Source organism: Pongo pygmaeus, chromosome 1 (assembly GCF_028885625.2).
Source record: "Pongo pygmaeus isolate AG05252 chromosome 1, NHGRI_mPonPyg2-v2.0_pri, whole genome shotgun sequence".
NCBI lineage: Eukaryota > Metazoa > Chordata > Mammalia > Primates > Hominidae > Pongo > Pongo pygmaeus.
The window spans coordinates 215,823,368-215,838,441 of record NC_072373.2 but is presented as its reverse complement, the minus strand read 5'-3'; the positions used below and the strand labels follow the sequence as shown (position 1 = coordinate 215,838,441).

General features: G+C 48.8%; 1 protein-coding gene across 3 annotated transcripts in view; it reads left to right on the top strand.

The window, feature by feature from the left end:
- TMEM51 (transmembrane protein 51) overlaps positions 1-15,074 on the top strand; it is a 66,801-nt gene that overhangs the window by 42,025 nt on the left and 9,702 nt on the right. The gene's annotated exons all lie outside the window — the stretch shown is intronic.

The following is a 15,074-nucleotide window of genomic DNA, read 5'->3' as shown; positions in this document are numbered from 1 at the left end:
AGTGCTGGGATTACAGGCGTGAGCCACTGCGCCTGGCCAGCATTTTCTTTTTAACAGATGAGGAGGTGAAGTGCATTGCCAGGGGTGTAGAGAATTAAACCTACATCCCACAGACTCCAAAATCCATCTATATTCCACTCTACTGCTAAGCCAACTACTGATTCACTCAACAAATTCCACTATACCACTATGCTGTGCTATTCCTTCATTCAGCAAACATCTATTAAGCTCCTCTGGCCTGTGCCAGGCTTGTTCTTGGACTAGAGAGAACAGTGAACAAAAATGACAAAAATTCATACCCTTGACAGCTTACCTCCTGCAGCCACACTTTCCAACAGGAATAGAATTCAAGGCCCATATATAATTTTAAATTTCCTGGTAACCACACCTTTTTTAAAAAGGACAAAGAAACAGGCAAAATTAATTTTAATAATATATTTAGCTCGACATGTTCAAAATATGTCATTTCAACACGAAATTAATATAAAAACGTTAGTGAGGTATTCTTTTTGTCCTCCTAAGCCTCAGAAACTTGATGAAAGCTAGTTCCCTCTGACCACCCGACAGCAAGCTGGGTGTGATTGTCGTTGGCTCACCTGGAGCTCAGCCCCGCATTCTGTCCATCAGTCCGTTCCTGCCACGTGCCCCTTGGGACTGGACTGGCCACAGCAGTGGGCTCCGTGGCTCCCTGTTGCTGTGGAATTGGGGAACCACCATTTCTCTATGGATTTAGAGAGGTGCTGGGCCTCAGCTCAGAGGGCTAGGTTAATGCAACTCTCAGTTTGTAACTTGTCATTGTTACTGGGCCCTACAGAGCCACTTCCTATCTTTTCGTTGTTATTCTTTTATTCCTCTTTTCTCCCCTGTCCCATTCCATCCAGGGCACCCATCCTAACATGTGTAATGTGCCTCTTGTTGGCTGTGGTTTTGTACATTGTGTCTTTCTCGTTTCCGTGGATGATATTGGGTTCTGTCTCATTCTCATTGGTTATCCCCTACCTTATTTTTTTCAGCCAGCAATTTTATTTTCCCGGCCATAAATTCAAGAGCTCACCTGCAGCAACACTATCCAATGGAAAGAGAATTCAAGCCCCATATATAATTTTACCTTTTTTTTTTTTTTTTTTTTTTTAGACAGGGTCTTGCTGTGTGTCACCCAGGCTGGAGTGCGATGGCGTGATCTCATCTCACTGCAGTCTCCACTGCCCGGGCTCAAGTGATCCTCCCACTTCAGCCTCCCAAGTAGCTGGGACTACAGGCACTCACCACCATGCCCAGTTAGTTTTTTTGTGTGTGTATTTTTTGTAGAGATGGGGTTTCGTCATGTTGTCCAGGCTGGTCTCGATTTCCTGAGCTCAAGCAGTCTGCCTACCTCGGCCTCCCAAAGTGCTGGGATTACAAGCGTGAGCCACTGCACCGGCCTGCCCCATATATAATTTTAAATTTCCTGGTAACCACATCTTGTTAGAAAAGGACAAAGAAACAGGAAAATTAATTTTAATAATATATTCTACTTGATATATCCAAAATATGTCATCTCAACCCATAATTAGTATAAAAATGTTAGTGAGATTTTCTTTTTGTCCTGATAAGCCTTGGCAATCTCGTGTGTGTTTTACACTTTTAATAGCACATCCCAATGCAGACTGGCCACATCTTGAGTCCCATAGAGTTTATTGGGACTCTCTTGTCCCCATAGTTTGTTCCCATGAGTCCCTGACCCTCGTTCATCTTCTCTAGGCTACCTCAAAGGAACCGGTTTTGCCCTCATTCTCTAGGATGTTCTAGCTCCTTCTCTGAGTCTCTTGACTCATCGATTCTTCCTTGAGTTCTGAGATTACTACCAGCTAGGGCTTGCTATATGACATGTCACTCTGTCCTCACATCATCCTCATTCTGAGACTCAGGGAAGAGCTGGCCCAGGGTTGCACACCTAGTGGGTACTGAGCCTGATTCCAGACTCCAGCAGCCTGAGCACAGAGCCCAGCTCCTAACGAGCATCTGCTGCCCAGCTGACTGCCCTCGACCTTGACCCAGCAGGATTCCCAGGAGACGTGGCTTGTGGGAAAGAAGCCCAAGCAGTCCTGGCTGAACTTCTTTTTCTGAGATGTGTTGAGAGTATCAAATTATGTGTGGGTCCTCAGAGACCTGCAACTCCGTGGCTTACTCAAGGCAAAAATTCCCTCTCTGTCACTTAAAAGATGGAGGCAGTCCTCAGCCGTGAGTTTTTATTCCTATGACTTCGCTGTGCGTGCATCTCACTCTGCATCTGACAATTGCACGGCACTGCACGGTGTGCACCTAGCTCATCCACCCATCCATCCCCCACCCAGAGACACCCAGACTGCTGCAGTGGACAGCCTCACCCACGGGCCCTGTGTGGGATGTGAACTCAGGTGGAGACCTGCTGTGCTGTGCCAGAGTGAGCTTGGACCACTTTGCAACAGCCAATTGTGCACATCTCCTCCCTACTCTGAGTTCAGTGACAGTGTCAGTCGCTTGATAGCGCTGTGATGGGAATATTTACACCACAGCGATGGGCCGTGGCAGTCACTACAAATCTGGGCTGTGTGTGTGTATGCATGCATGTGTGTGTGTGTACATGCGTGTGCACGCACACATGTGAAAGACAGGGGGAGGGAGAGAGAGCTAGTTTACCAGCATACCACTGTGATGGAATATGTGGAGACCTTGTTTTGTAGAGACATGGTCTCACTCTGTTACCCAGGCTGGATTGCAGTGGTGTGATGATAACTCACTGCAGCCTCAAACTCTTGGTTTCAAGTGATTCTCCCACCTCAGCTTCCTGAGTAGCTGGGACTACAAATGTGTGCACCAGCACACACAGCAAGAGACAGGGTCTTTCTATGTTGCCTGGGCTGGTCTCAAACTCCTGGCCTCAAGCACTCCTCCCACTTCAGCCTCGCAAAGCACTGGCATTACAGGCATGAACCATCGAACCCAGCCCTTTAATTTTATTGAATTAAGTGCTTCCAGACTGGTACCAGAATGACCATCCAATTTTACATATGATTTCAAAAAAATTGTTTTCCCAGTTTCCAATTTAAAGAGACTTATGAACAAGTATGTGCATTAAAAAACAGTGACAACATAATTTCAAGTCACTTATTAATTCAGCTAGTTGGCCCTGGGATGTAGTGCAGAATTCTAAAGATAAGTGTTGACTAGAATTCAGTTTCTAGTTTTGGCATTCTAGGACTCTTTCAAATGCAGGGGACAGAAAACTCAGTGTAATGAATGAGCTCTTATCACTCAGCCCTCCAGGGGTTGTTCTTCAGACACAGCGGGATCCAGGTTTGCAAACAGTGTCATGAGGACTCGCTCCCTGCCGTTTGGTTCTGCTTTTTGCTGTGTTCATTCATTCCCAGGCAGGCTTTCTCTGCCCACTGCTTTGAGCTGCCTATGCAATGGAGGAGTGTCTCTTTCTCAGCAATTCCAGGGAAAGTTGAAATTTGAAACTCATTGGCCCAGTGTGGGTTACGTGTCAGTCTTGAAATTATCACTGTGCCCCGGAGTGTGGGACGCCCTGATTGGCCAGGCCTGGGCATGTGCCTGCCCCTTGAGCCAGAATCAAAGTCATATGGACTGAGAATGGGGAGGGCCCTAGAGAAGGAAAACCAGGCACTGTTCCCAGCAGGTTAGGAGTGCCTGCTGGGCAGGTAAAACAACAGCATCCTCTCAACTTCTCTGGGGTGCTTGAGACTGACTGGCGCCCCTCCCTGTTGGACACCTCTTCCTGTGACCTTTGGACCCTGCGTTTTCAGGGCTTCCCAGCCTCTCTGACTGAAGAGGCCTTCTCTGCATCTTTACCCAGGCCATCTTCTTACACTCCTTCTGGCTGAGGCTCTCTCCATAAGCCCCATACTGAATCACTCACCTCATTCCTGCCAAGCGTGTGTTGTGACCATTGCTCCGATTATGGGCACAGGCTCTGTGTACTCTCTCGTCAGGATGGTATCATTATTGCCATTTTACAGATGACGAAACCGAGGCTCTCAGTGGTGGAAGGAGCAGCTAGTGAAGCAGATGCACACCAGGGTCCTTGCCTTCAGCTGCCGTAGCCCTCCACTTCCCTGATCTCGGTGTGTCTGTCACTAGGGCCCTCCAGCTCTGAAACTATGTCCCTTTCCTTGTGGTATCTGCACCCAGCCAGCCGCCACCTTTCCTCTCACAGCTGTGAGCCTCTCAGGCTGTGTGGACAGGCTTAGCTTTGGCTATACATGACAAAAAAAAAAAAAAAAAAGATTCAATAAGATAAACCTTTATTTTTCTCTTATGTAAACAGAGTCCATAGGTCAGCAGTCCAGGGCTGAAAAGGCAGCACCGTGATCCTCAGGGACCTAGGCTCCTTCTTCTTGCTGCTCTATCATTCTCTACCTCACATCCCAGTATGGCTGCTTGAGCTCCAACCATCACATCTGCACTAGAACCGATAGGAAGTGGAAAGCAGGGGGAGACATGTCTCCTCATTTAAGAATGCTTCCCTTCCTGAATGTGCCCCACCCCCTATACACACCCTGCTTATATCCCATTGGCCAGAACTTAGTCACATGCAACAGCTAGTGAGCTGCCCAAGAGGCTGGGTACTGCTATCTTTATTCTGGGAAGCTATGGAAAGCCGAGCATCAGCTTACTGTGGAGGAAGGGGAACATGGATATCGGGAACCACAAATAGGCAAAATTAGTATTACTATTATTTTTTGAAACAGTCTCACTGTGTTGCCCAGGCTGCAGTGCAATAGTGTGATCTCAGCTCACCACAACCTCCGCCTCCCGGGTTCAAGCGATTCTCAGTGCCTCAACCTCCCGAGGAGCTGGGACTACAGGTGCCCGCCACCATGCTTGGCTAATTTTTGTATTTTTAGTAGAGACGGGGTTTCACTATGTTGATCAGGCTGGTCTTGAACTCCTGACCTCAAGTGATCTGCCTGCCTCGGCCTCCCAAAGTGCTGGGATCACAGGCGTGAGCCACCCCACCTGGCCAACCGGCAAAACTAAACCACCCTGCTGACCAAATGAAAACGTCAGACCAGTGAATCAGCAGGCTCACTGTGCTTGGAGGTGAGCTGTGCTGGGCAGGTGACATCTCAGCTTGGCCAGATCTCTCTGGTGCATTCCTCAGGAGGTCAGCCCCGTTTCCGGCCCTTAGCTGGGACCTGCTTGGTGTTTACAGATTGACGTGGCAGAGGGGAAAAACACCCAAGATGTGCCCACTGAGCCCTGTGAAATCGTTTTCCAGCGTGGAAGTTTCACCAGGGCTTCTCTATAGACAGTGAGGCCACTTCTGAATGGCATGCTGGCTGTGAAGAAAGTCGATTGTATCTTTTTTTAGTTCACGGAGACTTTTTTTTTTTTTTTTTTTTTTGAGACGAAGTTTCACTCTTGTTGCCCAGGCTGGAGTGCAACAGCGCAATCTCAGCTCACTGCAACAACCTCTGCCTCCTGGGTTCAAGCAATTCTCCTGCCTCAGCCTCCCGAGTAGCTGGGATTACAGGCGCCCGCTACCATGCCCAGCTAATTTTTTATATTTTAAGTAGAGATGGGGTCTCACCATGTTGGCCAGACTGGTCTCGAACTCCTGACTTTCAGGTGATCCACCTGCCTCGACCTCCCAAAGTGCTGGGATTACAGGCGTGAGCCACCACACCCAGCCAGTTCACAGAGATTTTAAAACCCAGGGGAGCAGGTGGTTGCGAGGGTGGGCTAGCCACGGGTCGGGGGAATCATAATGCCAGCTTTCCCTGCAGCATCATGTCTTGGCAGCACCAAACACAGATGAGGAAACTGAGGTTCTGAGAGGCGTAAGGAGCAGCTACTGAAGCAGATGCATGCCAGGGTCCTTGCCTTCAGCTGCCATAGTCTCCCATCTCCCCAGTCTCCATGTTTCTCTGTCACCAGGGCCCTCCAGCTCTGAAGTGATGTATCTTTCCCTGTGGTATCTGCACATAGCCAAACACTCCGCTGCATAACCCTCCACGTGGATAACACTCTCACCCCTCAACCCTATGAGACCAATATTGTATCCTAGCTGCTGCTGGTCAGAGGTGGGATTTAGTTCCCTCCTGTGAGCTGATGTGCCCTGACTTCTCTGCGAAGTGGGGACCATAGATAGCACTTCCTTCCTGGGGCTGCTGGGAGATGATATGTGAAACATGTTAGCAATACCATGGAGGTTGTGAGCGCTCAGTCCAGGATAGATCTTTTTTATTACCCAGTGGGAAAGAGGGGCTAAGCGAAGCAAACGTGGGCTGGATTGCATGCCCCCAAATTCCTATGTTGAAGCCCCCTGTCCCCAGTACTCAGAATGGGATTGCATTTGGAGATAAGGCATTTACATAGGGGATTAAGGTGAAGTAAAGTCATATGAGTGGGCGCTAATCCAATATCACTGGTGTCCTTGTAAGAAGGAAGAAGAGGATCACCTGAGCCCAGGATTTCAAGACCAGCCTGGGCCCTACTGGGAGACTCCATCTTTACAAAAAAAAAAAATGCCAGGCTTGGTGGGATGCACCTATAGTCCCCAGCTACTCAGGAGGCTAAGGCAGGAGGATTGCTTGAGCCTGGGATATCGAGACTGCAGTGAACCGTGATCATGCCGCTGTACTCCAGCCTGGGCAACAGAGCGAGACTCTGTCTCAAACAAAGAAAAGAGAGAGAGATTAGGACAGAGACACACACAGAGGGACAACCGCATGAGGACAGAGGGAACAGGTGGCCATCTACAGGCCACAGAGAGAGGCCTCAGAAGGAACCAACCTTGATCTTGGATTTCCAGCCTATAGAATTGTGAAAAAATAGATTTCTGTTGTTTCAGCCACCCTCACTGTGGTGCTGGTTATATCAGCCCCAGCAAACCAAGCTCTTAATCTTTCCTCCCCTCCCCTTCCCTGCAAGCTGTCCCCTTTTAATCTTAATTCCAGTTTTATGGTTAAACATCTCAGCGTCAATTATTTACAACACATCCAGATGAGTATCAGAGTTGCAGGGGACTCAATGACTCACACTGGGGAAGCTGGTTTTTATGAAGGGAAAAACGACACTAAGAAAAACAGGGAATTGTATCTGCTGACCACAGAGACTGAAACTGACCTAGGGAAAGTTTCTGGCAGCCGCAGCACAGGAAGGGTCTCTTCGTGGGAGTGGGGGGCCCGGGAGGCACCGGGCAGTGGAGTGTGCCACAGGTGCCTCACACCTGTATATGGCACCTGCCAGCATGCAGGCTGTTTACTTACCCAGTAGTTGGTTTGACTGGGCACAATTCCTTCATCCAGATAAAACTAATCGCTTGGAGTGAGTCGTGTCTAGTTTGAATCTTTGCTGCACCATTCACTGTGTGACTTTGAGCAAGTTTCTTAACTTCCCTAACTACAGGCTCCTCTTCTGTGAAATGGGGCTTATTCTAGAAACTTTTTCATCAGCTTGGGAAGTTTAAGCATGGTAATAAATAACTGAGAAATTAGACTGTGATTATATTAAGTAAATAATATTCATAATAGGTCATTAAGAAAAGTAAATATATAATATTAAAATTTTATAAATAAAAACAAAACAGAATACACAAAATTAATAAAGAAAAGTAAATATATAACGAATATTAAAATTGTATAAATAAAATTTAAAAATAGAATACATAAAATTAATAGTAATAATAAGTAATAAATAATAATAAAGGCATGTAAGGCACCCAGCACTGGCAACTTCATAGGAGCTTAGGAGAATGTTCAATGTAGTTGCCACAATTCCGAAATGTAACAGTTGGAAAAAGAATCAAGTGTGACAAGTGACTTCCTAAAAATCGGAGGCAGGAAGGAAACCCAGGACTCGAGAAAGCAGCTCTGGCTAAAATGCTTCAAGTAGGAAAGTCAGGTATAAAGTGGAGATGAGGGAACAGGGAATGGTGAGGGGAGGGGGACAAGCTCGGCTCAATACCGAAAGAGCTCTTGGCAGCAGGTTTGGGAACCACTTCTATAGAGACAGCATTGCTGTGGCTAAAAAAGAAAATGTCCAGATTAGGGCAGGACAAACTTTCTCAAACCGTGTCCTAATCTCCAGAATCAGAGCTGGTCTAAGAAAAGTCTGGGAACACAGAGGGCTTGCTTCTGCAGGACTCATGGGCCTGCAGAGGGCTGGCTGTCTGCTCCACGTACCTCGAGTTTTGGCTTAAAAGCCCTCATATAATGAGTACTTAAAATAAATGTCAGTCTTGTCCTGTCATCAGCACTTTGGAACTGCAGTTTTGAGCCCCCAGGAAGTGGGGTGCCTGCTGACTCAAGCACGAGAATACCTTTATCAAGTTTTTTTGTCCCAGCAATGTTAGAACAAGTGTAAACTTGGCTCGTTAGCAGAATCCTGGGTTAAAATGTAAACTTGGTAGAGGAGCACCGCCATGCTGAGCCTCCCTCCAACCTGGCCACACGAGGAAAGGGCGCATAATTCACCAAGCGATTGGTTTTATCAGGATTGAGAAACTGTGCCTAATCAAATCAGCTATCGAGTAGGTAAACAGTCTGTGCTGGCAGGCGCCATACACAGGTGTGAACGGGAACACCACCTGCAGGAGTTTCCTGGGTCTGCCATAACAAATTACCCCAAATTTCATGGCTGAAAACGACACACATTTATTGTCTTGCAATAAATTGTGTTCTGGAGGCCAGAAGTCCAACCTCAGTTTCATGGGCTAACATCACAATGTGGGCAGGGCTGGTTCCTCCAGAGGCTCTAGGAGAGCATGCGTCTCCTTGCCTTTTCCAGCTCCTGGAGTCACCTGCATCCTTGGACTCGTGACTCTCTCCTCACATCCTCCTGCTTCCATGATTCCATCTCCTGCTTCCACCTTTGACCTTTCCGCTTCCCTCTTATAAGGATACTACTCATTAAATTGGGCCCACCTGGATGATCCAACGTAATCTCCCCATCTCAAGATTCTTAATCATGTCCAAAAAGGCACTTTTTCCATATAGGCTAAAAGTTACAAATTTTGATTAGGACCTGGATATCTTTGAAGACCACAATTCAGCCTCCCATGTGCCCGTTCCCAAATTCCAAGAAACACAGGGTGGTGAGCAGCAAAGAACCCTGTGCAGGACCCCGCTTTTTCTCTGCCCCTAACTTGAATGGCCTTGAGTTAGTCTCTGACCGCTTCTGGGCCTCCGTAAAGATGAATGGACGCCCACCTGCCTCCACAGGCCTGTAAAGGATTTCTGGCACAATTAGAGCAGCTACTGTCTGCAGGACATCGGGTCAAGGCCCTCAATGTATTCACTCATGGATTCTTCAGCTTTATGGTCCCTGGAAACTGCCGGGCAGGCTTCTGACTTAGAGCCTTGGCTCTGTGGTTCCCTCCTCTGCCTGGAATGTTCTTCCCCAGGTATTCCCGTGATTCCTCCCTCGCATCCTTCAAATCTCTGCTCAGATACCATTTTCTTGGTGACTGTGTACCTGGCCACCGCTTTGTTTTTTTGTTTTTTTGGTTTTTTTTGACACAGAGTCTCACTCTGTCACCCAGGCTGGAGTGCAGTGGCGTGATCTCGGCTCACTTGCAACCTCCGCCTCCCTGGTTCAAGCCATTCTCCTGCCTCAGCCTCCTGAGTAGCTGGGATTACAGGCGTGCACCACCACGCCCAGCTAATTTTTGTATTTTTTTTTTTTTTTTTAGTAGAGACAGGGTTTCACCATGTTGGTCAGGCTGGTCTCGAACTCCTGACCTCATGATCCACCCACATTGGCTTCCCAAGGTGCTGGGATTATAGACATGAGCCACCACACCTGGCCTGTTTTTAAAATCACTACCCACAGCTCTGTTATTTTCTTCTAGCTTGTATTACCTTCTACCATACCACAGACTCTAATGTGAGCTCTATGGGGACAAGGCCTTCTGTCTGTTTTGATTGTTTCTATGTCCTCAGTGCTTAGATCGGGCCTTGGTCCATAGTAGGTGCTCAGTTAATATTGTGTTGGGTAAACGAATAAACACCCGTAATCAAAACTCTGAGCTCGTCACTTATAAACCCAGTGAGGGTAGATCCCAGTAAAATTCACTTTGTACAGGTGACAGAGCTGAGACTGAGCCCTAAGAATTGTCTTGTCTAGGTAATTACTAAGTTACAGAGCTGAGATACAAACCCGGCCTCTGATCTGGAACCCAGGCTCCCAGTCCCACGGCATGACAGGTGGAGTGGATACTCACCAGCACCCTCTGCAGTCCCTGATTTTATAAATTCTCATGTCTGCCCTTCTCTCCTTTTTTCTGCAAAATGCCCCTTGGGGAAGACAAACCAAATGAATCCAGTCAGTGTCCAGAACTGCCTGTCACACAAGGACAAATGCTGAGTCCAGATGGCACTGAGGTTCACACAAGCCTGGCTGGCCGCCAGGAACACTGACCACAGGCAGCAACGTGGGACAGGCTCCAGCTTCTCTTCCAGGCCCCCAGTCCTCCCACTCTTCAGATTCCAGGGCTAAGCCTCCAAAATTGTCCACCTAGGCTGGGTGCGGTGGCTCACGCCTGTAATCCCAGCACTTTGGGAGGCCGAGGCGGACGGATCACCTGAGGTCAGGAGTTTAAGACTAGCCTGGCCAGCATGGTGAAACCTCGTCTCTACTAAAAACACAAAAATTAGCAGGGTGTGGTGGCACACGCCTGTAATCCCAGCTAGTTGGGAGGCTGAGTCAAGGAGAATCACTTGAACCTGGAAGGCAGAGGTTGCAGTGAGCCAAGATCGCGCCACTGCACTCCAGCCTGGATGAGACAGTGAGACCTCATTGATGGGAACTCTGCCCTGCCTTGGTGGAAAGGCTGGCTTTTCTGATGCTCCATGGATGAGGACGGCCTAAACAAGGGGGCTTTGTGGACAGAGGCTGCCACTTACTAAACTAAGACTTTGGGCAAGTTTCTCCACCTCTGTGCCTCAGCGTATTCCTTGATAAAATGGACAGAGGTGGGGATAACAGTACCTCCCTTATATGACTGTTGGGTGGGATAAATGAGCTAAATTGTGTAAAGCACCTTGTGTGTCAGTGCCCTAACTATGTGCTGGGGGTTGGGGGACTAGAGTACTGGGGGTCTGGCTGGTGGTCAGAGCCTGTGCTTAGCCTTGTTTGCCAGGGTCGGGGGGCTGCTGATGTCATCCCCAGAGACACCAATGGCCAGAGCCCGGAGAAGGTTCGAGGTGTCAGACTCACATTGGGCTGACGGGGACAGGAGATCTGCATCCCTCAGTGTTATCCTGGCAGAGGAAGACTCTGAAATGTGAGATGTCACATTTCCCAAGAAATACTGAATGTGACTGGGTCCCCCGTGCCAGCCTTCTAAATAAGGCTGGACACCAGCCACCTGCTTAGAGAAAGACACTATGTCAAGCGCCTCCAGAAAAGATGTATGGTTCATGAACTCACTGCTTCTGCTTCTGGTCCCTGGAGTCTTCAGGATGAACTTGTCTTCCTTAATTTCTCCAACACTTACATGGATTAGCAAGGACCCTGGTGATGTCAGGTTTTATACAATTCACCGACGTCTTGTGTTTGGAGTCAGGGAGGGAAGCTGCCTCTTTTCTCTGCAAGCCATGACGTATTCTGGAAGAGGTCCACTTTCCCATCGCTGTGGGATTACTGAGGCTGAGCCCTCACCCTGGAATACCCTGATCTCTTACCCCTAAATTCCACCCACAGGAAGGCCACAGAGGCCTCAAGGCCCTGCAGAGCTGCATGCGTATCTTCCTTCTCCCCGCACTCCTCAAATTGAATCCGTCACTCTTTTTGGAAGCTCTACAGACATGCTCCATTTTGGCAGTGCTACTTGGTGTTTAAAAGCATGGGTTTTAGAATCAGGCGTACCCTACCCCTGCCTTGTACTCACTGTGTGATCTTAGATAAATTACTTTCCCTCTCGGAACCTGTGTCCTTATCTATAAAATAGAACCAATAACTATTAAATGATGATGCACATAAAGAGCTCCACAGAGGGCCTGGCACAGAATTGGCATTCAACACACGTTGACACTTTCTCTGACGCTGACTTCCCTTCTGTTAGGATCGCCTGTCTTCCTGCTCATACATCTCTGTATCCCCCAAAGCCCCTGGCATACAGTAGGGGATCGGGAATTGTTTAAATCAAAATCTTCAACAAGTCATTTTTTAAAAAATGTTCAGGTCCAGTGGCTCACGCCTGGTAATCCCAGCACATTGGGAGGCTGAGGCAGGCAGATCGCTTGAGCCCAGGAAATCGAGACCAGCCTGGGCAACAGAGCGAGACCCTTTCTCTACAAAAGACAGAAAAATTAGCTGGACATGGTGGTGTGTGCCTGTAGTCCCAGCTCCTCGGGGGCCGAGGTGGGAGGATTGCTTAAGCCTGGGAGGTCAAAGGTACAGTGAGCCATGATCATGCCACTGCAGCCTGGATGACAGAGTGAGACCCTGTCAAAAAAAAAAAAAAAAAAAGAGAGAGAGAGAAGAAAGGGAGGAGGAGGGGAGGGGAGGGAAGGGAACATTTACCTGTCACCCCCTCACACTTTTGTCCTGAAACACCTCTGGGAAGAAGGAAGGAAGGAGGGAAGGAGGGAGAGTAGGTAGGGAAACATTTACCTGTCACTCCCTCGCACTTTTGTCCTGAAACACCTCTGGGAACCTGGGTGCCTTGCCCAGAAAGTGGCCCCCAGGGACTCAGCTTTGTGGGAACCCGCACAGTGCGGGCACAGTGGACTTCACAGTCAGCTGGATTTGATTATGAGTCGACTGTGCCACTTACCAGCTGTGTGGCCCAGGGCAAATGACTTACCTTGTCCAAGACTCCGAGATGGTGGGGCGGATCATTCCTTGAAGTGTGGCGGTGAGGATCGGGTGAGTTTAGGAATGCACCTGATTCATGCTGAGTATCAGCTGCTGCTGATTTCATGATAGCTGCTGCGGAGACTGCTATTCTTGTTACCATTATTCTTCCTACCCTGCCTTGTGTATTACTTAACATCCTTTCTTCTTTTCCCATCCGCTCTCTCCAGCTGGGCAGCCCTCCTCCCCACTCGCCTGCCTCTATGACTCATTTGCACATTGCTTTTTGTTTTTCCTGAGTGCACGGTCTAAAAGATCCCTGGTGCTCTGTTGAAACAGGAACCTGACACCCTTTGACCTTGGTCCATGGGGAGGTGGCCTGAAACTCCCTCCCAGGCCGGACAGGAGCAGGGGCTCAGCACCTTTCTTCCTACCCCCACTGCATGGGACTGGAAATTGTGACAAAAGTGATTGTGGGCTGAAACTTGGCAGAGAGAGCCCCACTGAATTCCTCCTTTGTGATGTGAATGTAGCACAGCCCGGTGGAACCGGGGATCCCTTTCCCAATTATGCAGCTTGGCAGGAAGAGGTCAGTGCCGAGAGAATGCTCAAGGAGCCCCTTTGTCACGGGGGTTGGTAGCACTGCCAGCCGCCTCCGACTGGCAAGACCTCCTCCCACTAAAGCCAACTGGGCTGGGCGCTTCTGCAACTACACCTTCCGGGGCCGCAGCACAGAACTCAGTGGTCACGTGAGGGTCTAGAGCCGATTCCCAGTTTCTAAACTGTGTCCTGGAGAGTTTCTGCAATTCAGCGAGAAGAGGCAGCGGAAGGCCCAGCCATCAATGCTTGGGCCCTTTACCCCGTTTCAGCCGGGGCAGCACTGCTTTCCATTGTCCCATCTTATTTCAGTCGTTGTCTTCACGTTCAAGTTCACAGAGACTCAATCCAGATGTGCCTGGCTGTGATGGCCCCACTCAGGTCTCAGCCATTCTGATGTCTGGAGCTGGGTCTACCTCCCGGGCCCCCACTCCTCCACACCCACTGCACAGCCCCTCCCTGCTGGCTCTGGTTGGCCAAGGGTGTGCACAGGAGTGGAAAGAGCCTCTGCCCAGCGTGGAGCAGTGAGGTTAAAGGCTTCCATGTTCCCTGCTGACTTCCACCTGCAAAGGCCAGGCAACCGCTGAAACCTCCAGCTCCACCAGGGAATACTGATACAGTCACTTTTTCAGGTCACAACGGAAATCACATTTATTCTGCATATTTTTCTCATGTTGCCGGCAAATTATTTGCATATGGATACAAGATTTGGGTATCTGGATCTTCCTGCAAGTTAGCTTTTATTAATCCTCTCCCCTTCAGGCTTGGACTGGGAATTTCCCCTCATTGATATGAAACTTAGTTAAACTTTTAAACTTGCCGGATATTCATTTGTTTGTTCTATAAATATCTACTAAGTACCTGTTAAGTTCCTGGCATGCGGTGCTGGGGCCTGGAGCAGGCAATGGACAAGACAGACAAGAACCGTGTTTCAGAGTTCATACTCCAGTGGGGGAGACAGGGAGCCAACAAGAAAGCAAAATGAGATTACTACTGACTGCAATGCGTTATCATCACCCATGGGAAGGAAAGGCAAGGAACTCAGCAGGGGACCCAAGTGTAGCTGTGTGAGGGAGGAGGCATTTCCATTGGGTGGTCAGAGAGGTGCTCACTGAGGAGGTGGCATTTGAGCTGAGAGACAGAGGTCTCTACTAAAAAGTAGCCAGATAGCCAGGCATGGTGGCTCATGCCTGCAATCCCAGCACTTTGGTAAGGCCGAAGCAGGAGGATCGCTTAAGGCCAGGAGTTCAAGACCAGCCTGGGCAACACAGCAAGACCCCATCTCTACAAAAAGATTAAAAATTAAAAATTAAAACATTAGCTGGGTGTGATGGTGTGCACCTGTAATCCCAGGTACTTGGGAGGCTGAGGCAGGAGGATCACTTGAGCCCAGGAGTTCGAGGCTGCAGTGAGCTATGGGTGACAAAGAAAGACCCTGTCTCCAAAAATAATTTTTAAAAAAATTTTAAATACAGAAATAAATAAGTAGCCAGACAAGAGACAGGTGGAAGGGTGTTTTCAAGCAGTAGGCATAGCAAGTGCCAAGGCCCTGTGGTAGAAAGTAGTTGGTGCCACTGAGGAGCAGAAAGGAAACCACTGAGGGCTGGTGAGCAGGAGATACGAGCTGTGACAGCAAGACAGGAGCCTCATCCAGGCTGGTGGGGCTTGAGGGTCATGGCCAAGGAGTTTGGATT